Source organism: Propithecus coquereli, unplaced genomic scaffold (genome assembly GCF_000956105.1).
Source record: "Propithecus coquereli isolate 6110/MARCELLA unplaced genomic scaffold, Pcoq_1.0 Scaffold228, whole genome shotgun sequence".
Classification (NCBI taxonomy): domain Eukaryota; kingdom Metazoa; phylum Chordata; class Mammalia; order Primates; family Indriidae; genus Propithecus; species Propithecus coquereli.
In genome coordinates, this window is record NW_012147819.1 from 3,343,052 (window position 1) to 3,369,818 (window position 26,767).

Consider the following 26,767-nt stretch of genomic DNA (forward strand, 5'->3'; position numbering starts at 1 on the left):
AGCTTTACTACCTAGAAGTTTTTAGTATTTCTGCATGTCATCCTCAATACTCAGAATGATCTACATATGCTTGTTAAAGTGCAGGTTCCTGAAGCCTACCAGTACCCAAAGAATATGATTTGATAAGTCTGGACTGGTGATCTTTATTTTGATAACTCAAAAGTTCTTTTCAGAGCGATAAATATGATAAATATCCTGGAGTTATAAGCCAGACTGCCTGAGTTTGAGTCCTGATTTTGCCACTTGGGGAAAGATACTTATTCTTCCTACACCTCAATTTTCTCATCTATAAAGCTGATATAATAATAGTACTTACCTCAAAGGGTTTTTAGGGGAAACAAATAATGCAATGCATATAAAGTGTTTATAACAGTGCCAGACACATAATAAACATCCAATAATGTTAACTATTTAATATTGTGTTTCTCTCTTGACAATCGAAATGTTAGAACCACAGCAAATAACTCATTGGTCTTTCTTTTGATAACTTTTTTGTTGACAGCTGGCATTCGTTTTCTATTTAAAAAATAGTGACGTCAAAGACTCATAAAACATAGAATCTGTTTTTAAATGGCCAATTATTTTGGAAATCCCAGAAATCTTATAAAAAGTGGGGCTAGGAGACAGAAACAAAGTGAAAGAAGAAAAAAACAATATGGAAAACTAAGCGTTTGTGAATCAACTTAGAATGAGAGCTCAACTGTAGCTATCTTTCTATGGACTTTTTTCTTTTTTTAGAAACGGGATCTCCCGATATATTGCTTAGGCTGGAGTGCAATGGCTATTCACAGGCACAATCACACTGCACTATGGCCTCAAACTCTTGGCCTTAGGCAATCCTCTTGTCTCAGCCTCCCCAATAGTTGGGACTACAGGCATGTGCCACTGTGCCAGCTATGGACTCTTTTTGTTCTTTTTCTTTTACAGACATTACCTTTGTTTGGCTGAACCATTCTTTTAAACCTGGTCAGATCTTACTTGCATGAGATATCTTGTGCTGCAATATTTGAGTTACACTCAAAAAATACCTTTTACATATTTCACAAACATTTATTTTGCAGTGGCCACTAACCCAGTCATCTTACTCTTTTATATGTCACTGTATCCATCCTATATTTTTTTCAATTCCCCAAAGTGAATGAAATTGTAAGTTATCCCTTTGGGGTAGTATTTTTAAACAGCATTAAATGCATTATGGCCTTCAGGATACCATTTTTATTTCCTTTTAAAGTATATATTAATACAACTGTGGAATAGTAGTGCCTAGACTAAATAGTGGCAACTAAAAGAATCAATATAGTTATTATTTTAGCATAGATTAAAATATAGAGATCTCTTGCATCAAAACATTTAGCAGATTTTTCATATGTCAGAATTGATAAAAACTTTCAGTCCTGCCAAAGTACAAAGACATTACACTCACCAGGACAAAGGAGGATGTAGCATCTTTTGCAATCTGGATGGGCTGAGGATTTCCCAAATAATCAAGTCCTGCTTCTTTTTTGCTTAATAATTCTTCCTTCAATCAATCTTTTTCTCTCACATTTTATAATAAATAGCAAGAAAAAGAAAACTAGGCCATACCTTCACCACTTTGCTTAAAAATCTTCTCAGCTAAATATCCAAGATCGTTATTTTCACCTATCTATGAGACATAATTCAGCGAAGCTCTCTGTCACTACACACTATGAATATCGTTTCCTCCACTTTCCAATAACACTTTCCTCATTTCCATCTAAGTCCTAGCCAACAGCACTTTTAGAGTCCATATTTGTACCAGCAGTCTGTTCATGATGATTTATATATTCCCAAAGATGCTGTAGGCTTTCTCTACCATGCTCCTTACTTCCTTCTGAGGTCTCACTAGCAGAGTTAACAACTATATTTTTATTAACAGTGTGCTCAAGGAAATCTAGGTTTTTTAAATGCTGGCTCCACAGAATACTTCCAGCCTCTATCATTACCCAATCCCAAAGGCACTTTGATATTTTCAGGCATTTGCACAGCAGTGCTCACTTCTCAGTATCAAACTCTCTATAGTTTCTTATTGCTGCTGTAACAACTTACCCCAACCTTAATGCTTAAAACAACACAAATTTATTCTCTTACACTTGTGGAAGTCAGAGGTTTAAAATGAGTCTCACTGGAGCCCTTCCAAAACCAAAGTGATGGCAGGGCTGCCTTCTTTTCTGGAGAGCCTAAGGGAGAATCATTTTCTAGCCTTATCTAGTTTCTGGAGACTGCACACCTTCCTTGGCTAAACCCGTTTCTATCTTCAAAGCCAGAAATTGCTGATCATGTCTTTCTCACGTTGCATCACTCTGACTCTGACCCTGACACTGACTCCCTTGCCTCTTTCTTTCTTAAAAAGGACCCTTATGAACACCTGGGGGTCACCCAGATCACCTGAAATAATCTCTCCATCTCAAGATTAATTGATTAGTAACCTTAATTCCATCTGCGTCCTTAATCCTCTCTTACTATGTAATAAAGAATATTCATGGGTTCTGAGGATTAGCATGTGGCTATTTTGGGAGGGCCATTACTCTGCCTACCACTCTATTTCATGTCTGTCACCGTCTGAGTCTTTTTAAGTCCAGACTACTTCATGAATGCCTATAGCAGGACTAGAAATTTATGGACGCCAACCTCATATGATCTGCTGTTCCTAAATAAAACTCTGCATTCCTAAAGAGACAACTTGGAGTACTACCATGGTTCTAATTACCGAAAGTTACCAGTGTAAAATTTATCTAACCAGGTATGTTAAAACAAATAGAAAATAAATAATACTAAGAAGAAGAGGAGGAAATCAAGTAATGAAGAGGTAGAAGTTTATCTTGTTTTTCTTATGTTTGACAGGCTATTTGGTCAATAGTACAATTAGTGGTTTGATTGTTTGCTAAAATAAAGAGAAATTCTGCCCCTGACATTACACACACACACACACACACACACACACACACACACACACACACAGACACGGACACAAAATGCTTCTCTCATTTTTACATTCTTGCTGTTTCTCTCTCTCTCTCTCTCTCTCTCTCTCTCTCTCTCAATTCTTTTTGGTTTATGAATTTTTAAGGTCCATGAAGTCAGAAGAGGTGAACCCATTAGTCTCGTTACTTTATTTGAACTGACATGGCAATAGTAACCCAGAAAAATGAAGATTCTGGTTCTAAAAATTCCCACATTTAGAAAGATTCGGAAAACCTGTTTGGGGGCTCAGCATACTGAATGAGTTGATTTTAGAACAGTGCTTTCCAAAGTTTAATAAACTTGGGAATCACCTGGGGATTTGTTAAATGAATATTCTGATTCAGTTAGTTTGGGGTGGGGTGTGAGGTTCCTTATTTCTAACAAGATTGGAAGTTATGCAGATACTGCTAATACACAAACCACACCCTGAGTAGCAAGGATTTAGAGCATATATCTCTGGTTGACATTGTCACTTAATTTTCAAGTATGAAAATGATGCACAGTTGAATGCTTCTGTATCGCTGCCAATTGTGAGTACAAGGAAAGCAAAGGATCTTGAGGAGAAACACAAATACCTTGAGGTTTTCTGCCAGAGAAAGCCAACAAGGCTAGGGAGGATTGCTTTCCACTAAATAAGTGTCCTTGTTAACATTTTTAATAAGTTGTCATGACAACTATCCTATTCTTAATAAAGTGGAGGCAAGTAAGTTTTAACCTACAAGTCAACTATAAGATAGAAGAATGAACCTGGAAGATGATGAAATGTTCAGGTATTCATTTATCTACTCAGTCATTTTACTGAATCCCTATTATGAACCATGTTCATTGCTAGGCAATTAGGCTGCAACAATTAGACTTCCCTAACATCAAGGAACTCTTAGTACTTTTTTAGGGCACAGCAAACATCCAGATTAGAGAATGTCTCTTGCAATCATCTTTTGGTGGTTCCAGCCCCCTTAGAGTGGTTGCTTCCTCCACCTACCCCATTGCCTGATACAAAAGTTGGGAGAAGGAGGTAAGAGGCTCTCCAGTTGAGAGTTTACCCTTGGTAAAACTAAGCTCCTGGCAGAATTTACTGAGGTTAAACGTAGTACATATCAAGGAGTTTTGTGTGCTATAAACTTTGAGGATGGTAAAGGCAGAAATGAATGAGTTAAATAAGTCATATATGAGAAGGAAAGGAATATTGAGAATAGTCATGTCACTAGAGGAAGGCAACAACAGCAAAAAAGTAAAAAAGGCTACAATTGGTGACAAGTAGAGGACAGGCAAACTAGGGCATCTGGCCCCAACCTGTGTTTCCATCATATCTTCCTATACTTTTCTTTATATACTTGTCTTTTCTACCAAATGGTACCACTCCTTGTTTCTTAAATACCAGTGCCACGCCTTCCCACCTCTATGTGCTTGCTCACAAGTTTTCCTCTGTCAGAAATAAAACAAAGCAAAACAATCTTTCCTCTATTTCATTTTTTTTCCAAATAAGACCAATCCTTCAAGACCTAACTGAAATGCTGTTCCTTTATGAAGTACTTTCCCTGTCAGAAGGTATCTCTTTTTCCTTTGAACATTCATAGCACTTAATTTAGTTTTTAAAAAGTATGATTCCTCCCCCCGTTTTACTTAAGGGTTACTGTACATTTTTAAAAATTTTTCTTTCTACATCTTAAGTTCTAAGTACACTGAATACAAATGCCCTACACACATAAGATGGTATCATGGATTAGAAATAGAAGAGAAGCTTCTGAGATGGCAGAAAAAACAAAAACTGCACCCTGACAGCTCTGAATTTGTGCCAGATGCTAAAACAAAAGTTTCTGTGGCTACTGTATTTATATTACTGACTCTCCTGACTATTTCAATGCATTTTTTTCTGATTCTGATTAATGTTTTCTATGAGGCAAGCACAGTAGTAGGCAAGGCTGGGGGAAAGTTTGCAAATGCGATGGGCCTAAATGGGACCAGATTAGATGGTGGGTTTGGTAAACATTTTTAGGGGGATATAACCATGAACAATTTGTCTCAAAGTTCCTGGGTTTGAAGAGGGATCACATAAAGGTCATGATTAATTGTGAATGAACAATGGAAAACATGACAGGATTTTTTTTTAAAGTCAGAAAGGCAACTAAAAACGTTAACACCAGAACTCACACATATATAACAAATAGAACTAAATGTATTGCACCAAGCAGAAGCCGGACCTTTCTCAAAAGATGTAAAATCTCTGCAACCATAGACTTGCATCTGCAAGGAGATTGGCTTCAAACATGAAAACTAGGACAGGAAACCATCCGTGCAGATGTCAATTTCCCAGAGGAAATGTTGGAGTTTCTGACTGTGGAAAAATACAATTTTTCCAGACCAGTGCATAGTGGACAAGATGTGTTTTTGTTTTTATTTTTAAGTGGGCCAAATTTTGCTGGAGTCCCTTCCCTCTTTTTCCTTTCTTCTTCTTTGTCCCCTTCCCCTCGGTCTCTGTCTCCACATAGTAATTTCTAGGATGGCGATTGGGTGGCTGCAGAAACCGGGACTCTGTTCCCCTGCCCTAGTCTGAGCGCAGTGGGTGGGACTCAGCGCAGAGTCAGTTTTCCACCAGCGGGTTTCAATGCAGAGTTTTCCTACACTGTCCCTACGCTAGAGCAGCCCTGGGCGGGAGAGCGGCCCGGGAGAAGGACACCTGTGGGGAGGGAGTGCTGCGAGCAGCAGGGAGGCGCCGTGACCTCACCATGGTGCGTTTTGGCCGCTACTTTCTTTTTCAGTCCTTCAGTGCAGAGTAGGGGAAGAGGCGGGGAGAGGTCTGAAAAGTCGAATGCTGTAGGGAAAGGAACTGCAAGGCATCGTTTGCGGGGGACCAAAGAGAGACACCGAGAGACTCTGGGAGAGACGAAGGCGAGAACTGATTGCTTGGCAGCAGCGCTGGCAACCGGGTTTGCGAGGCACGTCGCGTCCCGCCCAGCCTGTTGAGCAGGTAGACCGAAGCGAGCCCAAGTGTCAGCGCCGCGGCCGCGCGTGCCGCTGGGTGCACTCGCGCGGGGACCGACAGGTGCCACTGCAGGGTCGCCTCTCCCCTCCGCCTGCCGCCCCTGACGCCCTCTCTCTTTCTCCGTTCGCAGTGCGGATTTGCGAGGCGCGCCCCGGAGCTGCAGGAGATCCAGAAACGCTGCCCCGAGGTGTGGGAAGCCACCAAGTAAGTGGGCGCTGTGGGGGCTCTCCAGAGAGGCGGCCCCTCTCCCGGGACCCCGGCCTGCACTCGTCCTCCTTCCCCTCCAGGGAAGCCTTCCGTGCGCTCCCAGCTGCCCAGCCCTGGGAAGCCGGCGCCGGGTTCCCACGCTGCGGAGGAGCGAGGGAGCAAAGGAGACGACGCCCGGGGGCTCGGCGCAAGGCTGGGGGAGGAGCGCTGACGCGGGTGGGCGCCGGGCCGCGCCGCGCGGGTGGCTTTGCTCGCCCGGCCGGGCCGTGAGAAGGCGCGGGGCGCGCCGGGGCGCTGCTCTCCCACGACCGCGGCGCCGGGGCCTCGGAGCCCGCCAGCCCCGTGCAGCGCCGCGGCCTCCCGCGCACCGGCGGGCGAGCCCGAGCACCCAAGGGATGCCAGGACCTTAGAGGCAGCGGGGCTGGAGGCCGCGCCCGGGCTTTACAGCAACTTCATCGGGCTGCTGCTGCGCGGGTAAGCGACACGTCTTGATGCAGAGCAAACGCTGCGGTCGCTGGATTGCTTAGAGAAAGCAAACTTCCAGCGGGCTGCTCAAGGGCTCCGCGGAGTGTGTGCGTGTGTACGTGGTGTGTATGCGTGAGTGTGTGTGTGGATGTGTGTGTATTACTGCTTAGCAGTCTCATTTCTGTTTTCATTATGACTGAGGCTCTGAAAAACAGTGACCAGCGGGGTCACCACGGTCTCTGCGCCTCTGCGTGGGCAGCTGCTAGCCTGTTGGCTGAGCTGCCCTACGGTGACATTTGTGTGAGGGGCTGCGTTGCAATGTGCTCGTGTGATTCAGGTTATGGGTTTCATGAGTCTTTCTTTTACTCACCAGTTTTCACATGGTTATTCCTTCATTTTGTACTTTATAAACAGTTTACATCTTCTGAAGTAAAACAGAAGCTTGTATGTCTCACTTAGGTGACTGGTTGAAGACACCTTGATTTTCAATATATTGAAACCCCCCTGGGTTTTAAATAGGACAAGTTTTTTTTCATTTCAACTTCACTTATAACATATCGGAAGTTAAGTCCTCCAATGGTGATTTCATTAAATATCTACCCACTTACCAGAAATGATCTTGGTAGGAACATGCTAACTTTCCTGCTGCATATAGATAAACATGGAAGCACTTGATGATAGATACAGATTTTTATATCTTGGTTCATAGTGTAGAAATAATCGTTTGCTTTTCCTAAAATAGCTATATGGTTTTTTTCAGGAGTGATCATTTCAGGTACTGTATTTTCAATGGTAAAAATCAACACTTGTTATGATAGCAACAATATAACAACAATAAGGATGTCTAGAATTCCAAAGCAAAACTTAATTTGTCTAAAAGTCATCTAAGCTTTATTGCTCCTTCAGTGGAGGTTGTATGTATAGTCTATGCTTTGTTCAGTCATGAAGCAACTGAGTTTGTGGATTTCCTTCAAGGGATCATGAGGGCTCTAAAATTGTACTCAAACATTTGAGTTGCTGCATTTTTATCGAGATAGTAGCGCCCTCGGATATCCAAAGGGATCTGTGACCTAATAGAAAAATAAGAATCAAAGAGTTGAAACATGTAAGCCACACTTTTTCTTGTCAAAACAACAGAATCACTAAATAAAGCCTGCAGATACAGACTAGTAGGGAAAAACTCTAGAATAAGGAAATAGTGTTGCAATAATTAAGCATTTCATATAAAATAGATCGTTTGTATGTTTTTAAATGCGTCAGTTAGGAAACAACAGGTCTGTGAAGTTTACTTAGTAAAAATTTATAATAAGTAGATGAGTACCTGCTGTGTCTTCATGTTCTGCAAGGTCTCTTTCTAGTACACGACAATAAATTTTTTTTGTCTTTGAAATCCAACCGAAATGTAAAGTACTTACGCCTGGTATGGTGTTTCATGGGGTACAAAATATAAATAGCCCCTTAAAGGCCCCGTTTATAGGTGTTCAAATATAAAATAACATGTTTAAGATAGTGTTCTGTCATTCAGAGAATGGAGAAGAAAATAAAAAGTTATTTTATTTATATATGGCAAAATCAAAGATGAAAGAAGTGTGGAAAACTTCACAACGCTTAGTACTTATAAGCATTTTGATAAGCTGTTTTAGTGAATATTATATTTCACTATAAACTTAAGTGATAGCATTAAAATTAAATTATATTTCTTACAAACCATCAATAAAATATTATTGTGACTAAATTTTAAGAATTTTGTCATAGACATTTTTGAAACAAAATTTTTAAAAGAATTTAAATTTTTAGCTAACATCCCTTTTATTGACCCATTAAGATATTGTGTAACTTTAGATTTTTTTCAGAAATCATACAAGGGAAATTAAATCCCGTATTTACGTTTGCTAACAATTAGTGAGTGTTGGGGTGAAGAGAATATTTATTTTTTTAACAGGTTAGTTTAAAATAGCATGATATGTACCCCCCAAAAAAACTTAATCTTTTTTTCAGAAATAATTATCAAATTAGCAGTAATAATGACTATCTATTAGTAAAGGGAAATGGAAAGGAAAACAGTGTTTTGATAAAACAAGTCAAAAAGGATGTTATTGATGAGAAACAAATTTGGAGAAAGTGGTTATTTAGAATGACTTTGTATATGTCAGATTCACTAAGAAGTCACTTGGCTTTTCGTTCATTGCTGGGATATTCAATTTTTATTGCACTGATGTTTATACAAGTTAATGAGAAATATTTACCCAGGTAAGTTTTCTTAAACATTTCTATTTATTACTTTTCTCCACATTTGTAAAAAGAAATATTTTTCTTTCTAAAGTATTAATAATAATAATGATTTTCGTCTCCAGGCCATCTACATTCATTCTGTAACAGTTTCTTTGGGTGTGTCCATTTCAATGTGATAAAAGAAGAGCTTTTGGCAATTTTTAGTTCTTTTGTTGAACGAATTTAGTTGCCCATAAACTAGTTGATGTATTTGGGGTTGAGTAATTTATTGGCTATCCTGAATCATATCTGCTTCTTTTATTTTCTTTCAGAACATTTTGAAATGTCTTACCTGTTTTATATTTTTTCTTCTCCCCTGGGTTCAGACCAACAGGCTTCATCTTCCTATATTTTGGAGGGCTTCTAGAGTATCAACAGTATTATTTGGAAGAGGGAAGGGCTTTAGGGCTAGCTTCTCCTTCAGAGAGAATGACTGCATTATAACACTTGAGAGACTTTGAGGTATGGTCTCTCTTGTCACGAAAATGTGCCTCACTGCTGGTAGTTACTAACTTCTCTTACCTGGCATGCTTTCTGGCCATTAATAGTCTTTTATTAAAGCAAAGCTTCCTTTTTACAAAATTGAAGCCAACTCAAATTAGTTAAGTCACGTACTAACTCCTCCATCTCACCATAGCAAGAATTAAGGAAGTCAACACTAGACAATGGCTTTGGGCGTGAACGCCCTGGAAAAAGGAAATGGGGCAGACCCACTGCTTAATCCTGAAATTTTTTTCTAGGTGCAACCTATTGGCATATCTCCTTTTGCTATGCCACATTACATCGTGAAAGTTTATGTGTAAATGTCTGCATCTCCTACCAAACCCAAATCTCCTTCAAGGTTTCCATTGCTGAATTCACAGTACTTGGCACATAGTAGGTGTCTGTTGAGCTTAACATCGTTGTCTTTGTTATTCTTGACGATACAGCATTGGTTATATAGAGACCCTTCTGTGCTCTTTTCTTATATAGTTTCAGAACTGTTTGTAAACTGTTATTTCTTTCACCAGCAATTTCAGCTCTGCTCCAATCCTCAAATCTCTTGCCACTAGACCTATCAGAACCTGCTTTTCCAATTTTAGCTTCACTTTTAATATCTACTTCACCTTTCTTGCTGTGGATTTAGCTGGACAAAGTGATGTAACTGTGTCTTGTGGTCAACTACAAATCGATTCACTCCAACTTCAGCTTAGGGGGTTCCTAATGGTACTATGAAGTTATTTTATTCTTTCATGGTTAATTCCATATCAAATTCTCCATGATACATATTCTGAATTTTTCCTGGTTTTCTAGTCCATGCAGATTATCCCCAGTCTTCATTGTTAGTGGATGATCATGTTTCCTAACTCACAGAGAATATTAAGGTCAATGTTGGCAAATTATTTGTCAATACTCATCTTGCATACAGTAGGCATTTCTTTATTTGACCATTTCTGAGTGTAAGAACTCTTTTCTTATATCGAACTATACTATTTGTCTCTATAATGTTCACATCCTTACTTTAACCTCTTAAAGTACTTATACAAAATGCTTTTACCCATAACGACTCTTGCAGTCTCAACGATAATGCTCAATTCCTTTAATTCGTGCTTCTTTGGCATGTGGTGAGAGTCTCATTATCATCAGGGATTTTCTTCTTGCATTCCTGTTTTTCATAAAATGTGGTCCCCAGAGCTGAATGCAGAGGATTGTCCTAATATCATCGGTTATATTGTGTAATCTCTGGATACCATACAGTAAATCAACCTAAGATCTAATCTACCTCTTTTTGTTTGCACTTATGCCACATTGTTTAATTATGTATTTCTTTTGCATATTCTTCTGCAAATATGCTTCTTCTCCCCAGTTTTATGTTTGGCCACTTGATTGGGGACTTTTAAAAATACTTACTGCAATTAAGTTTAATCTTTACCTTTAGTTAGCTTATTGCTCCAGAAGGTGAAGGTCTTTTTGGATTTTGATTCCATAATACAGATTAGCCTTTTTCCCCAATTTAGGGGAATTGATTATGATATAATTAATGTCTTCATCCAAGTGACCATCTAAATTGCTGAACTGGAACTACATTTGGCGTGATCCTAGACACATTCCTTTAAGTTAGACTCCTGCTTTACATTAGTCCATTAATCAGTCCTTTTTATAAGGCTGTTCAACCAGTTATATAGTCAGATAACTTTCTTTCTTTGGAGTTTACATTCCTTGTGTGGCCTAAGAATATACTATGACAGACTTCATCAAATTTCTTGCTGACCTGTATTTCCACTTTCTGGAGAGTAGATATTAGTAACCCTATTAAAAACAAAAGGAAATAACACACAAGTTAGTTTATAATGATGTGTTCTTGTGACCTCTCATTGGCTTGTAGATAACACTTCACATTTTGAGTGCTCACATACCAAATTCTTAAGCATCTCTTTGGAATACTGCCTGGAATTAATGTCAAGCTCTCTAGGCTAGAGTTGGTGGAATTCACCTTCTTTATTTTGAAAATTGAAGCAATGGCTTGATTCCTTATTCTCTGTCAACCCTTCTCTTCATCATCGTAGTTTTAAAGATGATTTTAATAATTACCTTATTTTAGTCTCAAATACTTTAAGTATTATATAGTATAATTTCTCCAATTTAATGGATTTAAACTCATTTCGAATATTTAATTTCATCCTCTGTCTTGAGCCTTAAATGTATTATTTTCATTTTTGCCCTACTTTTATCAATATGAATATTATTTTCTTGAGAAACAGAGATGAAGCAAAACGAGATAGAGTAGTTCTGCCTGTCTGATCATGTACTATCATTTGAATTTTTTCATTTGCCAGCAGCTGGTGTATTCTTGCTATATCTAATAAAAATGCCATCATCACCACTTTGTCTGGCAATCATAGCAAGAATAAAAAGGGCACTTTTTTGATTTTGTAATTTTTGAAAGCTTCAGCTTATTTTATGTTTTATGTTTTATGCCAGTCTTCTTAGAGGTTCAGCCACTGTTTTGTACTTCTCTCAGTAAAGTTTATTATGGATTATACGTGTCACTGAGGGAGATACAAGCAAAGTTTATGACACAGTCCCTAACATGAAGGCATTTAAAGTCTGAGCGTGGAGATAACAAAACCAAGAAATAGTGTCAGAATTATACGCGGCAGCACTTAACAATGAGCCTAATATTTGTGGAACAGTTTTAAGAAGTTCTAAAGAACTTGGGAGAAGGGAGAGAGTTCTGCAGGATGGAAATATTGAGTAAGACTTTCCAGAGACGATCTAGGACTTAGCTGAGATTTTAAAACAAGATCAGGATGTTGGACTTCACAGGACCCATAGGATTTAAAGATAGAAAATAGTGGGAAGAGTATTCTAGGCAGAGGAAAGGAAAGGAGTTGCTGTAGGGAGCAGGGTGTGTGTGTGTGTGTGTGTGTGTGTGTGTGTACCCGGGGTATGGCAGAAAGCGCAACACCCTGCCGTCCCGAGCCTCCACTTTGAAATACTCGAAGTTTGTGCAGAACACCACCACTCCTCCCTCCATTTTCAGCTTTCCCTTTCCTCTTGCTCAATCTTTGCAAGGTGCACACCTACTCGTCCTTTAGATCTCAAATAAGTCCTACTTCTCAGAGACTTTCCCTGATCTTCCAGGCCTGAGCTGAGTGTGTGGTTATGTTTTCCTGCAACACCCTGTGTTTCCCCTATCATATTATTGTGCTATATTGTAATTGCTTGCTGAATCATCTGTTTTCCCCATTAGACTGATACTCTGTAGGAGGAGGTACCATCTCTGTTTAGTTCCCCATTCTGTGCACAAACACGTAACAGAAGTGCTTAATGACTCATAAGCACTCAGTGAAAATGTGTGCTATGATTTGAGCCTGCTTGGAGCAATGAGGATATATTGGGGAATTTGTTTTAAATGTTTTAAGATAAAGAGGGGTTAGATTACAATAAGTCCAGGATGTCAGACTGAGTCTTTCCTCTATTAGGTAACGTGGAACCATGTTATGTTTTTTGAGTTTTGAGGAAGGGGTGTGTATGGCATATGCATTGCTTTTACTTAAACTTTCATAAATCAAATTATTCAAAGTTTGATATGCCTTTCTACACTTAATGAAATTATTTGGCCTACTTGTCTTGTGTTCATTCAGGCTGTCATAAAAAGTTACTGTACACTTTGTGGCTTATAAACAACAGAAATTTATTTCTCATAGTTCTGGAGACTGGGAAGTCCCAGATCAAGGCACTGGCAGATTTGGTGTCTGGTGAAGGCCTGCTTCCTCGCAGATGAACATAAGGCCAGCTTCTCTCTGTGTCCTCATATGGTGAAAGGGGCAAGGGATTTCTCTGGGGTTTCTTTCATTAAGGCACTATTCTCATTTATGAGGTCTCTACCTTCATGACCTAATCACCTCCCAAAGGTCCCATCTCCTAATACCATCACATTTGGGATTAGATTTTAAAATGTGAATTTTGGGGGAGACACAAACATTCAGTCTATAGCATGGGATTAGGTGTTTCTATCTCTGATGTTCAGAAACCCTATGACTGTTATTCTATGTATTTTTATCAGAGAAGTTTGTTAGTTTACTAGTTTAATTTTATATACAGTCATATATTACTTAACAATGGGGAGATGTTCTGAGAAATTCATCCTTAGGCAATTTTGTCATTGTGCGGACATCAGAGTGCCCTTACACAAACCTGGATGGTATAGCCTACTACACACCTAGGCTCTATGGCATAGCCCATTGCTCCTAGGCTACAAACCTCTACAGTATATTACTGTACTGAATACTGTAGGTAATTTCAGCTAAATGGTAAAGATTTTTGTATCTTAACATAGAAAAAGTACAATAAAAATACAGTATAAAAGATTTAAAAAATGGTACACCCATATAGGGCCCTTCCCATGAATGGAGCTTTCAGGACTGGAAGTTTCTCTGGGTGAGTCAGTGAGTTAGTGGTGACTGAATGTGAAGGCCTAGGACGTTGCTGTACACAACTGTAGACTTTATAAACACTGAACACTTAAGTTACACTAATTTAAACAGGAAACTTTTCTTTCTTCAATAATAAATTAACCTTAGTTTATTGTAACCTTTATATTTTATGAATTTTTTAAACTTTTGACTCTTTTGTAATAACACTTAGCTTAAAATACCAACACATACAGTTGTACAAAAACATTTTCTTTCTTTATATCCTTATTCTATAAGCTTTTCTATATTTTAGAATTTTTCATTTTTTTTTTATTTCAGGGTATTATGAGGGTACAAACATTATGGTTACACTTTATGTCTTTGCCTCACCCAAACGAGGGTTAAAGGCATGCCCTTCCCCCCTACAATGTTCCCCGTGTCCTTTAGTTGCGGGTTTACCACCCCCCCAAATCCCCCTAATCCCTGGAGAGTATTACTGCCATGTGATCACCCTAGTGTTGATCAGTTAGTACCAATTTGATGGCGAGTACAAGTGGAGCCCATTCTTCCGCTCTTGTGGTGCCTCACTTTGGATAGTGGGCTTAAGTTTAATCCAGGAAAGTATAAGAGGTGCTAGATCACTGTCGTTTCTTATGATTGAATAATATTCCATTGTATACATATTGTTTTTTACTTTTTAAGCTTTTTTTGTTATAAGCTAAGACAAACACACATTAGCCTAGGCCTACACAAGGTCAGGATCATCCATATCACTGTCTTCCACATCCACATCTTGTCCCACTGGACGGTCTTCAGGGGCAATAACGGGTGTAGGAGCTGCCACTTCTTATGATAACAATACCTTCTTCTGGAATACCTCCTGGAGAACCCACCTGAGGCTGTTTTACAGTTAAATTTTTTTAATAAGTAGAATTAATACCCTCTAAAATAATGGACAAAAGGAATAGTATAGTAAATACATAAACTTACTGATTTATTCTTAGTTCTTTATTAGCATTATCAAGTATCATGCACTGTACATAATTGGATGTGCCATACTTTTGTACAACTGAAAGAGCAATAGGTTTATTTACACCAGCATCACCACAAACATGTGAGTAATTCGTTGCACTACAACGCTATAATGGCTACTACTCACTAGATGAGAGGAATTTTCCAGTTCCGTTATGATCATGTGGGACCACTGTTACATATGTGGTCTGTAGCAACCCAAATGTCATTATGCAGTGCATGACTGTATGTGCACTGGAATTGTTGGCTGCTTATTGTTCTCAATTTTCAATCATTTTGCAACTTCAGATATGCTCTTTTACAAGTAGTTAAATGATATATAGATAATATTATATTATTAAGTTAATAAAGCATAGGACCAGGAATTTCAGTATCTCATTGGTATAATATGAGCTTTTAAATTGTGTATTCATGAACATAAAGTTTCATCAAGATATTGCTATATGTGAAGTATTTAGAGGGCTGCAAATATAGAATGGAAGGAGATTTGGATAAGCATAATAAAATTGTCAATAATTCAGATGTCAAGATTTAAAACACGATATTCTTACACTGAATTAACACTATACATTTGTAAATGTGATTAACAAATGGCAGTCTTCCCAGTGAAAGAGTGAAAGTTCTGCGGAAAATTCCATTTCTTTTAATGTTTTAAAATATTTGCAGTCACTAATTGTAAGTAACATTCCTTGTTGTCCACCTCTACCCCAAATATCAATTTAATATGTCACTTCATCTATTTCTGGTTCTTTCCTGTGTGACTGGATCAGAGTAATTCTTAAGCTCTTGTCATCTTATGCTAAAAAGTTTCAGCAGTGATATGTAGGAGAGCTGTGATTTTTCTTGATAAGAGTTTATACTTTGGTTGGAGAGCAAATTATCTGAACCAAAGTCATTGCCTTACTCTTCTCCTCTTTTTCCTCTTCCCTTTGAAACTGTGACAGTTTATCTTGACTAAGACTGGTTCCCACCTATAGCTCATGTGCCAGCTTGGCCAAGAGCAAGAAGGTCGTGTATGAGGGGTATCCCAGGCCACCCTCCATAAAAGTTTCTCTCCCACTGGTCCTGCCATAGAGCCTAAATCTCCTTTGGGTTGATACAATCCCTTTGGAGTATCTCTAACAGTCCAAAGGATGATTGTTTTACCCAGAAGAGCAGCACAACTTTGTTTGCCCAGTAGCAAAAGGTACTTTTATTTTATTGCCTTCTGCCTTCAATCAAGAGCATAGCACTTGGACATTGATTTTTAATGTTAAGAGAAAAAGGAAACTAAAGGATCCAGTATGTGGAGCATAGATAAGAAAAGTAGACCCAAGTATGGTCTATTATGAGAAAATAATGGTGCTTAAACAGGACAAGAAAGGCTAAGACACAGCAATGAAAGTCCTGAGAAGAGCTGTCTCTTTATACTTTTGTTGTCTCTTAGTTTTATTTGTTGGTGGGGATGGTTAGGACATTTTTCTCATCAGCATACTGTGGCCTTGATTATCTATCTACATCAAACCAGAGTAAAATCAGTTTAGTTATTTTTATCTTAACATTGGACCTTTTTCAGTGCATAGTGGAAATTAGTAGGTTTCATCTTGTTACAGTCTATTTGATACACGGTAAAGTGATATTTGGCTAAGATTCTTTACATTAACTGCCTTTGATAAATAATAATTGGTCAATGAATACGAGTCTCAAGAAGTTTTGCTGCATACCATGTGTTAAAAACCATCTTAAGAGGTGTAGAGTTATGCAGTGTTCATAACTTCAAGCCAATGATCTGACAGGTACTTTACTGCCTAACTGCAGCCTCATTCTTGATCTTTCCCTTACTTGAATACTATGTTGCAGTCGCATTGTTTTAGCTGCAGTCGGTTACCAACCTCTCTTTTGTTTCCATGTCTTTGTCTTTTGCACATATTTTTTTATTCCTGAAAATCCTTTTCTTGTTTTCTCTGCCTTGCTATTTCCTACTTATTCAGCTCAGCTTAAGCGTCACTTTTTCAAGGATGCGTTTACCAAGGTACCCATGCAGGGTTAGATACAGATTTTCTGTGTCCCCATCACAACCTGTCATGACATCACACTGAACTGAATTTGTGTGGTTTTAGTCTGTTCATCCTTAACCCTTGTTTAAACCCTTAGACCTTAAAGGTCTAGAGTTGACTTGTTTTTATTTGTTTGTTTTTGTTTTTAATCTCAGAAACCCCATCCTTTAGAATGCAGTAATACACACTTAATAAATACTTCCGAGATATAAGAATGAATGACTGAATGAATGGTCAGATAGGTTGATGAAAGATACTAAGGGAAGAGCAGGAAGAATCATTATAAAGAAAGATTCTTGAAGAATGCTTAGGAATCAATCCTTTATGCATACATAATTTTGTTCATCAGATTATGTAACATCATTGTCATTTGGAAAATATTGGTGCATTGAGATTTACAGATTTTCCAAATGGTGATAGACTTTCTTATACAGTATAAAAAGGTAACCTTCCTGGCTATCACCACTGATCTTGTCAGGTAAGTATTGGTTAGCCGCAAGCGCTCACCGTGGAAGGTTTAGGTAGTGCACCTGTGGGTTGAGAAAGTCTCCTAGTGTTCTTTCTTTAAGCCAAGAATCTATCCTTAAATATAAGAAAAATATAAGTAGATTTTCCTTCAAATTAGAATAAACATTAAATTAACAGTTTACATGAAAATTTTAAAATTTAGAAAAGTTAAAACAATTTGATATTACTGCAAAACAAAGCAGCAAAGTGTAGTTACTTTTTGTGTTTACATGTAAGCTCAAGAAAAACTTTAGGATTTCAAAATAATGCATTATTATAAAGAAATGAGATTACAGGAATTATAGCAAGTAAAATGGTAGCTAGGAAAAACAAAATGGAAGTTCTGAGAACAAACTGCATTAATCTCTGAAAATGTGAATTTATAGCCGAAGCCTACTAATTTAGAAAATTCTATACAAACATAAATTCCATCAGAATGATAACGTCATCACATGTCATGCAGCCTCTGGAAAACTTCGCTGTGGTCTGTGAAAGCGTGGGAGTGAAAAAGGCATACAAAATCAGAGTATTTGCAAGTTTTGCATGTGAACAATAGCATTTGTTTTTACCATGGTTTAATTAGACTCCATAGCATATAACTTTCAGAGTTAGGTTTCCAGGATCTGTGAACTTCCAAATAAATCAAATAAAATAGAAAAAAAAAAATACATTTGAGAAAACTTTAATAGAAATCCAGTCATGTTAATGCAAAAAGTAACTAATTTTGCCTTGGCTAATGCTAACACAATTGAAATGTTTAAGAAATTTGTTTGTATTTCATATTCACTCTTTTTTTTTTTCACCATATTATGGGAGTACAGATGTTTAGGTTACGTATGTTGCCCTTGCCCTACCTCCCCCCCTAAATCCGAGTTTCAAATATGTCCATCCCATATTCACTCTTGAAGTATATTTTGTTGGGTGTAGAATTTAAGGTAGACAGGTTTTGTGTTGTTTTCTTTCACACGTTAAATTGTTTTGATTAGATTTAATCTTACTATTTTTCCTCTTTTCATTATGGTCCCTTTTTTCCCCCCTGGTTGTTTTTAAAGTTTGAAAAATTTAAAATGTGAAAAAAATGTTTTATCTTTGAATTTCAGAAGTTTGATTATGATTTGTCTGGGTATGGTTTTTTCTTTTTTGTATTTATCATGTGTGAGCTTTACTAAGCTTCTTGGATTTGACTTGATTCTGTCATCATATACAGAAAATTCCTAGGCATTATCTATTCAAATATTTCTTCCGCTCCAATTGCCTCTCTGATAACAGCAATATCTGGGCCATTTCTTGGTCTGTTTCTATTAACTGTTTCGTCTCTTGACCATGGGTACTGTTTTGCTTCTTTGTGTGTTATATATCAGGCTGTATGTGTATATATACATCAGGCAGCAAGTTAGAAGGATTGAGGCCAGTAGTTAATCTGGATCTAAGCTTTGTTGCAGCCCTACTTTGAACCAGTTCACCACTGGCTTCAAATGTTTTGTGGGCAGAGTTGGGGTTTTCCTTTTAACAGGGTTTGAGATCTGACACATTTGACATTTTTGTATATCTCACTACCACAGAGTCCCAGCGGCCAGCTTTTGGGTCCCTGGAGAGTTCCCTTTGCTCTCCTAGCATTCTGTGCATTGAAAGACCTTTCTTTTTCCTGCCACAGCTTCCAGCAGCACAACCTTCTACCTGTTGGAGGCTTTGAATATCTCAGGGCTATTTTCCTCAGCTCTTTTGCTTGGTTTATAGCCTTCAGAAAGCCATTGTCTTGCACTTGAGGAAAGTCCACACACCACAAAGAGGAACTCTCACCTCTCATACCTTGCCTCCAGCATTTGGCAGTGTACTGTGCTTGATGAAGGCCGGTAGGACGGAAGCGGCATGTAGGTGGAGCTCCTCAGTGTTCTAATTTGTCATGCTACCCACATGCTGTGGTTAAACATTTGATAAACACTTAACTAGCTTCTTTTGACCCTCCTCTGTGGGAGATTCTGTCACATTCTACCACTTCATCAAGGATGACCATACCCATGTTCATCCTTGGAATACATGCAGTTTTAAATCAGGTACATAAGTCCTTCAGTGTTGTGTTTCTTTTTCAATGTTGATTTGGTTATTCTGTGTCTCTATATATAGTTGACCCTTGAACAACATGAAGGTTAGGGACACTGACCCTTCATGCAGTCCAAATCCACATAAAATACTCCCAAAACTTAACTACCAATAGCCTACTGTTGACAAGAAGCCTTATCACTAACATAAATAATCAATTATCACATATTTTATGTGTTATATGTGCTATATATATTGTATTCTTCTAATAACATAAGCTAGAGAAAATAAAACGTTAGTAAGAATGTCATAAAGGGCCGGGCGCGGTGGCTCACGCCTGTAATCCTAGCACTCTGGGAGGCCGAGGCAGGCGGATTGTTTGAACTCAGGAGTTCGAGACCAGCCTGAGCAAGAGCGAGACCCCGTCTCTACTAAAAATAGAAAGAAATTAATTGGACAACTAAAAAAAAAATATATAGAAAAAATTACCCGGGCATGGTGGCACATGCCTGTAATCCCAGCTACTCGGGAGGCTGAGGCAGTAGGATCACTTGAGCCCAGGAGTCTGAGGTTGCTGTGAGCTAGGCTAATGCCACGGCACTCACTCTAGCCAGGGCAACAGAGTGAGACTCTGTCTCAAAAAAAAAAAAAAAAAGAATGTCATAAGGAAGAGAAAATATATTTACTATTCATTAAGTGGAAGTGGATCATTATAAAGGTCTTCATTCTTCTTGTCTCCACGTTGAGTAAGCTGAGGAGGATGAGGAGGAAGAGAATGGGGCTGGTCTTGCTGTCTTGTGGGTGAAAGAAGGGGAAGAAAATCCACTTATAAGTGGACCCACACATTTCAAACCCATGTTGTTCAAGGCTCAACTGGATACACACACACACACACACACACACACACACACACACACCCCTACAATCTTTTTGCCTTTTATTTCTTTTGCTAAACGTATAGCAATGGCTAGGACCTAACTTCAGTACAATGTTGATAGGAGGTCATGAGAACAAGCATCCTTGCTTTCTTCCTTATAGCGGTGGGAAAGTGTTCAGTCTCTCATAATTCAGTATGACTTTAACTGTAGTTTCCATAGATGCTTTGTGATGGAACTTTTAAAAAAATTATGATGGCGCAGCTTGTCTAACTTGTTCTCATTATTAGGTTCAGAGTGGGAGTCTCTTGTGATTTTCTACAACTTAACCAGAGGTGAAAAACCCTGTTCTTCTACTTTGTTTGAGCTAACTCTGTTACAGAAAGTGACTAATATAGGTAAATAAAGAAAAATAGATTTCCTATACTCCAAATTCTTTTGTCAAACTTGCTATTTCTTGATCCATTGGTCTTAACTCACATTATAGTATTTCCACACCATAACTCTTCTCTTTCCGCTTTTGTGAAGCTAGTCTTATTGAAATTTCTCTATTAAAAATCATAAATATCTTTGTATCTTAAAAATCAAATGATATTTTATTGGTTCTCCTTACCTTATTCAGACTTGCAACATTCACTTCTTTTTGAACATTTATCCTCCTTTTTGTTCATTCTCAACATACTTTTCTAATTTCTGCTTCTCTGTCTTAGTGGTAACATCCTTCTCCAATCCTTAAATATGAGTATTCTCCACAGTTCTAATTGCCCATCTTCTTTGCCTACATGTAGCCCTTTGATCTTGAACATTTTGAATTAAACTCCTGACTTGAATGGCTTCTTCTATGTGGAGGAACACAAATTCATCTCTAATTTGTAATACATTCCTGAAGTAAAGACTCCAATTTACAAATGCACCTCTAATTGAATGCCCTGCTGACAGTTCAAGATCCATGTTTATAAAACAAAATTCAATATCCTTTCTCTCAGGCCTACTGCTCTACTTCTGTTACTTCTTTCTATTAATGGCACCGTATCATTCCAGACAAAACCTCAGCGTCATCCCGTTCCTCAGATCTAGTGAGTTGCCACATCATGCCAACTTTAATTTTGTGGTATCTCTAGTATCCATCCTTTCCTGCCACTTTCCCACAATTTCCTGCATTCTTTGCATTCAGTTATGCTGTTCTCTCTCTATGGCTTCCCCTTGCCAACGTCTTAGTTTTCAAACTCTAGTCATTTGTAAAAATAAGCTCAAATTTGTCACATTCCAAGAAGGCTTCCCTGGTCATCCTTTTGCTGCCACTGCTTAAAAGTGATATTTCTTATTAACATTGTTAACTCCCTAACTCTCCATTCTCCATTTTTTATCATAGCCATTTAAGAAATTTAGTGTGCGTGTATATATATGTTTGTGTGTATATATGGAATATATTTATGTGTGTATATCTATCTATCTATATATGTAAGTATAGATATCCCACCTATAGCACACTTTGAAGAAAATTACAGGAAAGAATAGTTTTATCCATTTCTGAAGCTCTGAAAATTTTGATTGAATTATAATTATAAATAAATTTATTAACAATTCATTTTAAAACATGTTCCCAAATAGCAATACATTCTGGAGGCTCTGATTTAGCTTCCTTTTTTTTTTTTATTTCAGCATGTTATGGGGGTACAGATGATGAGGTTACGTATGATGCCCTTACCCTCCCTCCCCCCGAAGTCCGAGCTTCAAGTGTGTCCATTCCCCTGGAGGTGCCCATCACACTCATTGTTTGTGCATATGCCCATCCCCTCCTCCCCCCTCCCCCCTTCCCCTGCCCAACATCTAATACATGTTATTCTTATATGTGCACTTAGATGTTGATCAGCTAATACCAGTTTGATGGTGAGTACATGTGGTGCTTGTTTTTCCATTCTTGGGATACCTCACTTAGTAGAATGTGTTCCAGCTGTATCCAGGAGTATACAAGAGGTGCTATATCACCATTGTTTCTTAAAGCTGAATAGTACTCCATGGTATACATATACCACAGTTTATTAATCCACTCATGTATTGATGGACACTTGGGCTGTTTCCACATCTTTGCAATTGTGAATTGTGCTGCTTTTTGCCTTTGTCTTGCACTATATATTGCTTATAGTTAATAGCCTAATATTAATATATTTCATTAACACTAGATTAATATTAATTGAATGCCCAACGATGCATGATACTGTGCTAAGTGCTTCTGATAAGGCAATGAACTATAGCAAGTGTTGATGGTTTTTCCTTTAGCTGATTTCACAGTGAGGTGAAAAGGAGGATAGGGAGTCACAGGACATTGTTTATTTCTTTGGCAAGCTCAGACCTTAGAAATTCATGAATTTCTATATATAGTGAGATTTGACCCTTCCAAAAAATATAGAACACTATATAGCTAATAATAATAGAAAAGAAGAATATATAGAAAAATATTTGAAAAAATTTTTCTTATCATGTTGTGTATTATTATTATTTTTTATTTCAGCATATTATGGGGGTACAGATGTTTAGGTTATGTATGTTGCCCTCTCCCCCAAGTCTGAGTTTCAAGTGTGTCCATCCCTTGGATGGTGTGCATCGCACTCTTTGTGTATGCATATACCCGTCCACTCCTCACCCCTCCCCCCTGCCTGACATCCAATAGATGTTATTCTTATATGTGCATTTATGTGTTGATCAGTTAGTACCAATTTGATGGTGAGTACATGTGGTGCTTGTTTTTCTATTCTTGGGATACTTCACTTAGTAGAATTCATTACAGCTCTATCCAGGAGTATACAAGAGGTGCTATATCACCATTGTTTCTTAAAGCTGAATAGTACTCCATGGTATACATATACCACATTTTATTAATCCACTCATGTATTGATGGACATTTGGGTTGTTTCCACATCTTTGCGATTGTGAATTGTGCTGCTATAAGCATTCGGGTGCAGGTGTTTTTTTTATAGAGTATCATTTGTTCTTTTGGGTAGATGCCTAGTAATGGGATTGCTGGATCGAATGGTAATTCTACTTGTATCTCTTTAAGGTATCTTCATATTGCTTTCCACAGAGATTGCACTAGTTTGCAGTCCCACCAGCAGTGTATGAGTGTTCCTATCTCTCTGCATCCACGCCAACATTTATTGTTTTGGGACTTTTTGATAAAGGCCAGTCTCACTGGAGATAAGTGATATCTCACTGTGGTTTTGATTTGCATTTGCCTGATGATTAGAGATGTTGAGCATTTTTTCATATGTTTTTTGGCAATTATTCTGTCTTCTTTTGCAAAGTTTCTGTTCATGTCCTTTGCCCACTTTTTGATAGGGTTGTTATGTTGTGTATTATTTACACATGTGTGTTTATGTCTTCACATGCTAAGGATCCAGGGAAAAGACAATAAATCTGAAGATAACAGTTTAGGCTATCTATCTATACCCTTTCCTCTTCTGTGTTCATACCAGAAGACTTGGAGCCAGTAGTTCTTTTAATTTCAGCAGAAAATGACTTACTGGCGGTCCAAAGTTGGATAAACTGGGATCTGCGTTGGCTGGTTTGTTTAAGCTGGAAAATACCTAACTTTCCATTAAGTGACAAAGACAGGATGAGGAAGGTTATTTAGAAAATGTGTTTGGAGAATTGAAAAGGGACTAAAGATAGCTTCTTAAGAAAGTGCAAAAGGTGAAGAGAAAATTATGAAAAAGAGTCTGGGGAAATAATTTAGAAACTGTAGACAGCCAAAGCAATTCTATAGTGTGTGTTAACATTAGGGTGATGTGTAGGTGAAATGTTACCTTCTAGTGGGACTAAGATGAAGTATTTATGCAACACTCAAAAGATGGCTGAGTATTAAACTTTCATTAAAAGAACTAAGCGTTAAATATTTCTTAGAGTGGTCCTTGCAGTGGTTGGGGGTCCACAGAAGGAGGGCGGCTTCTCTGCATTTCAGTTGAGGAGTTGATCAGGATCCACTGGGCTGAGCTCTGGGGTTGTGGCCAAACTGCCTGAGTTCCTGTCTCACCTATACACTTCACGAGCTTTGGGGTTTGGACCAAGTCACTAAAATCTGGACTCCTGTCACCTGCAAGTGGAAGAGATTGCAATAAGTAATCTCTAACATGTCTTCCAGTTCCAAGCTTATATTATGCAAATGACTGTGTCTTCACGTTGACTTTTATGTAAGATGCTGAAATGAAAAGTAAAATTTGTTTGGGGTTTACTGTGAACAGGAAGGTTTCTTTTAACTTTACCTATTTTGAATCAATTAGAGGGCAGAAGCATTAAAAGAATATGGTTGTGGTTTTGGATTTAATGGGAAAGGACTCGGCTTTTCACAACATGGAATTTGTGGGTATCCAAATATATATACCTGCAAAGTACATGTTCAGAAGCCAAAATTCATTTCTGTTAATGATTTCTTCTAAACTAATCATTACGTAAAAATTCAGAATGAATTGAATTTGTGTTGGAATTGTTGCATGTCTTTTGCTAGCCTCGTCCCAGCATAAGCATTAAGGATCTGTGTCTCAGTATTGGTGACAAAATGTCATTTTCTGTCTCAAGAAGCCGAAAGAGCTTTGCGGCTGATCTGAAAACTCAGTAGCCATGCCCCCAGGCCACCTCCAGAGAAACCTCTTCCCCTGGTCTTCAGGACTCTAATCTAGCCCTTTTATTAAATATTAGCCTTCTTCCTCCTCCCCTATCCTCTCCAATCATAAAAGAAAAATTCTCTGGTAAACATAGTTGGCCAGAATTTCTTCTTCTGCTTTGCCATAATGATCCTTTAAATGTGGCAGAGACACCTACGGTCTTTCTAGTTGCCTTCCGATTCTTATCTGAGTCATAATACAAAAGAGGCTCAAAGTGAAGTTTTTCAAAGGGAGTCCCCTTAGAATTCACTGGAAGTCTGAAAAGATCTCTCACACCTGCGTTTTGGGAATATCTCAGCTTCATTTTCTTAATTGACATGTCCAACAATCTCATCTTCCATTTTCTACTGTACTCTAATTTAGCAAATAAAATTTAGTCTTTGTTTTCCCAGATTCTATTTATTGATAAGGGAACTTGAGTCACAATCACAATGATATGTAAAAAGCCATTTGCTTCTCAAGGCCACTCCAGAGCCTGAGCTGGGTTCACGTCCTGTTTCTACCACTCACTACCTATGACCAAGGGCAAGTTACATAATCTATGTTTCAGATACTTCTTGTGTGAAAAAAATATTAAAATACACAAACACACACACACACACACACACACACACACACACACACTCACTCATATACCCTACCCCATAAGAATGTTGTGAAGATTAAATGAGATAATGTATCTGATGTCCTGAGCATCCTTTTAAAGCAGAAATCAATCAACTGATTTTACAAAGGACAAGATAGTAGATATTTAAGGCTCTGCTGGCCATGTGGTCTCTGCTGCGGTTACTCAACTGTTCTGCTGTAGCAGGAACGCAGTAGCCACAGACAATACATAAATTAATGAGTGTGGCTGTGTTCCAGTAAAACTTTATTTATGGGGACAAAAATTTAAATCTTACATAATGTTCATATATCATGAAATATTTTTCTTTTGAGTTTTAGTTACCATTTAATGATGTAAAGACCGTTCTTAGATCATGGGCTGGAGAAAAACAGGCAACGGGATAGAGTTCGGCCTCCAGACCGTAGTTTGCCAACCCCTGCTTTCAAGGCTCCTGAGTGTCTGTGTCCTCTGCAGTGGCAGTTTAGCTTTGTCTCAGCCTCCCAGCCTGCTCCAGCGTCGGCACCTCCTCCGCTGCCTGAGCCTCGGCTGTTAGTACATTTGTTCTGGTTCTCCTTTCTCTTTCTTTGCTGTTCTGTGGCCAGGCCTACACTTCTTGATTAATTTGTTCTTGATGAAGTTGGGTAAGGTTCTATCTCCAACAGTGTGTAAAAGTCTTAAGTTTTCTGGCTGCATTAGTTTATAGTCCTTTCTCTCAAGGAGCTTGGGAAAGGTGCCAAGGGCTGTATTAAAAGAATTGTGGGAATCACTAGCATCTCTTATTCCAGAATCTTTTTCCAAGTATATGACAAGTTAGAGCCAAACAATTTGACTTTCCTCTACCACTGGGTGAGTTATGAGCTCATAAAGTCACTTCTTCCTTTATACCAGGAATCAGATGGCCTTGATTTCTCCCCATTGTTCAAGACATTAATTCAAGTGCTCCACAGATGTGACTGTCAATCCCAGTAGCCACTTTTCTTTTGTCGGGAGCCCTACATTTCTGTTTTAATTGGACTCTGGGTGGTGACTTACCTAGATTCTGCAAATATCCTTAAAAAATATGCCAAAGTGTCTTACCTCTCCCTGTCCACTACTCAAACATTTCTACAAAATAAATAAACAGAGAAAGTAAGTAAACAAAAGAGATAGATATTGAGAATAGTTTATAAAAGCAGTGATTGGAAACATTATTTGTATAACATATAC

General features: G+C 38.2%; 1 protein-coding gene across 2 annotated transcripts in view; it reads left to right on the forward strand.

Moving 5' to 3' along the window:
* The first annotated feature begins 5,464 nt into the window (after positions 1-5,464).
* The window catches only part of GUCY1A3 (guanylate cyclase 1, soluble, alpha 3), a 68,502-nt gene continuing 47,199 nt past the window's right edge, over positions 5,465-26,767 (forward strand). Inside the window, exons 1-2 of one of the 2 annotated variants that reach the window (XM_012645229.1) lie at positions 5,465-5,711; positions 6,096-6,169. The gene's annotated coding sequence lies outside the window, so the exon portion shown is untranslated. Of the gene's footprint in view, positions 5,712-6,095; positions 6,170-6,381; positions 6,647-26,767 lie in introns of those variants that run through there. The other variant, XM_012645230.1, reaches the window with a different exon arrangement.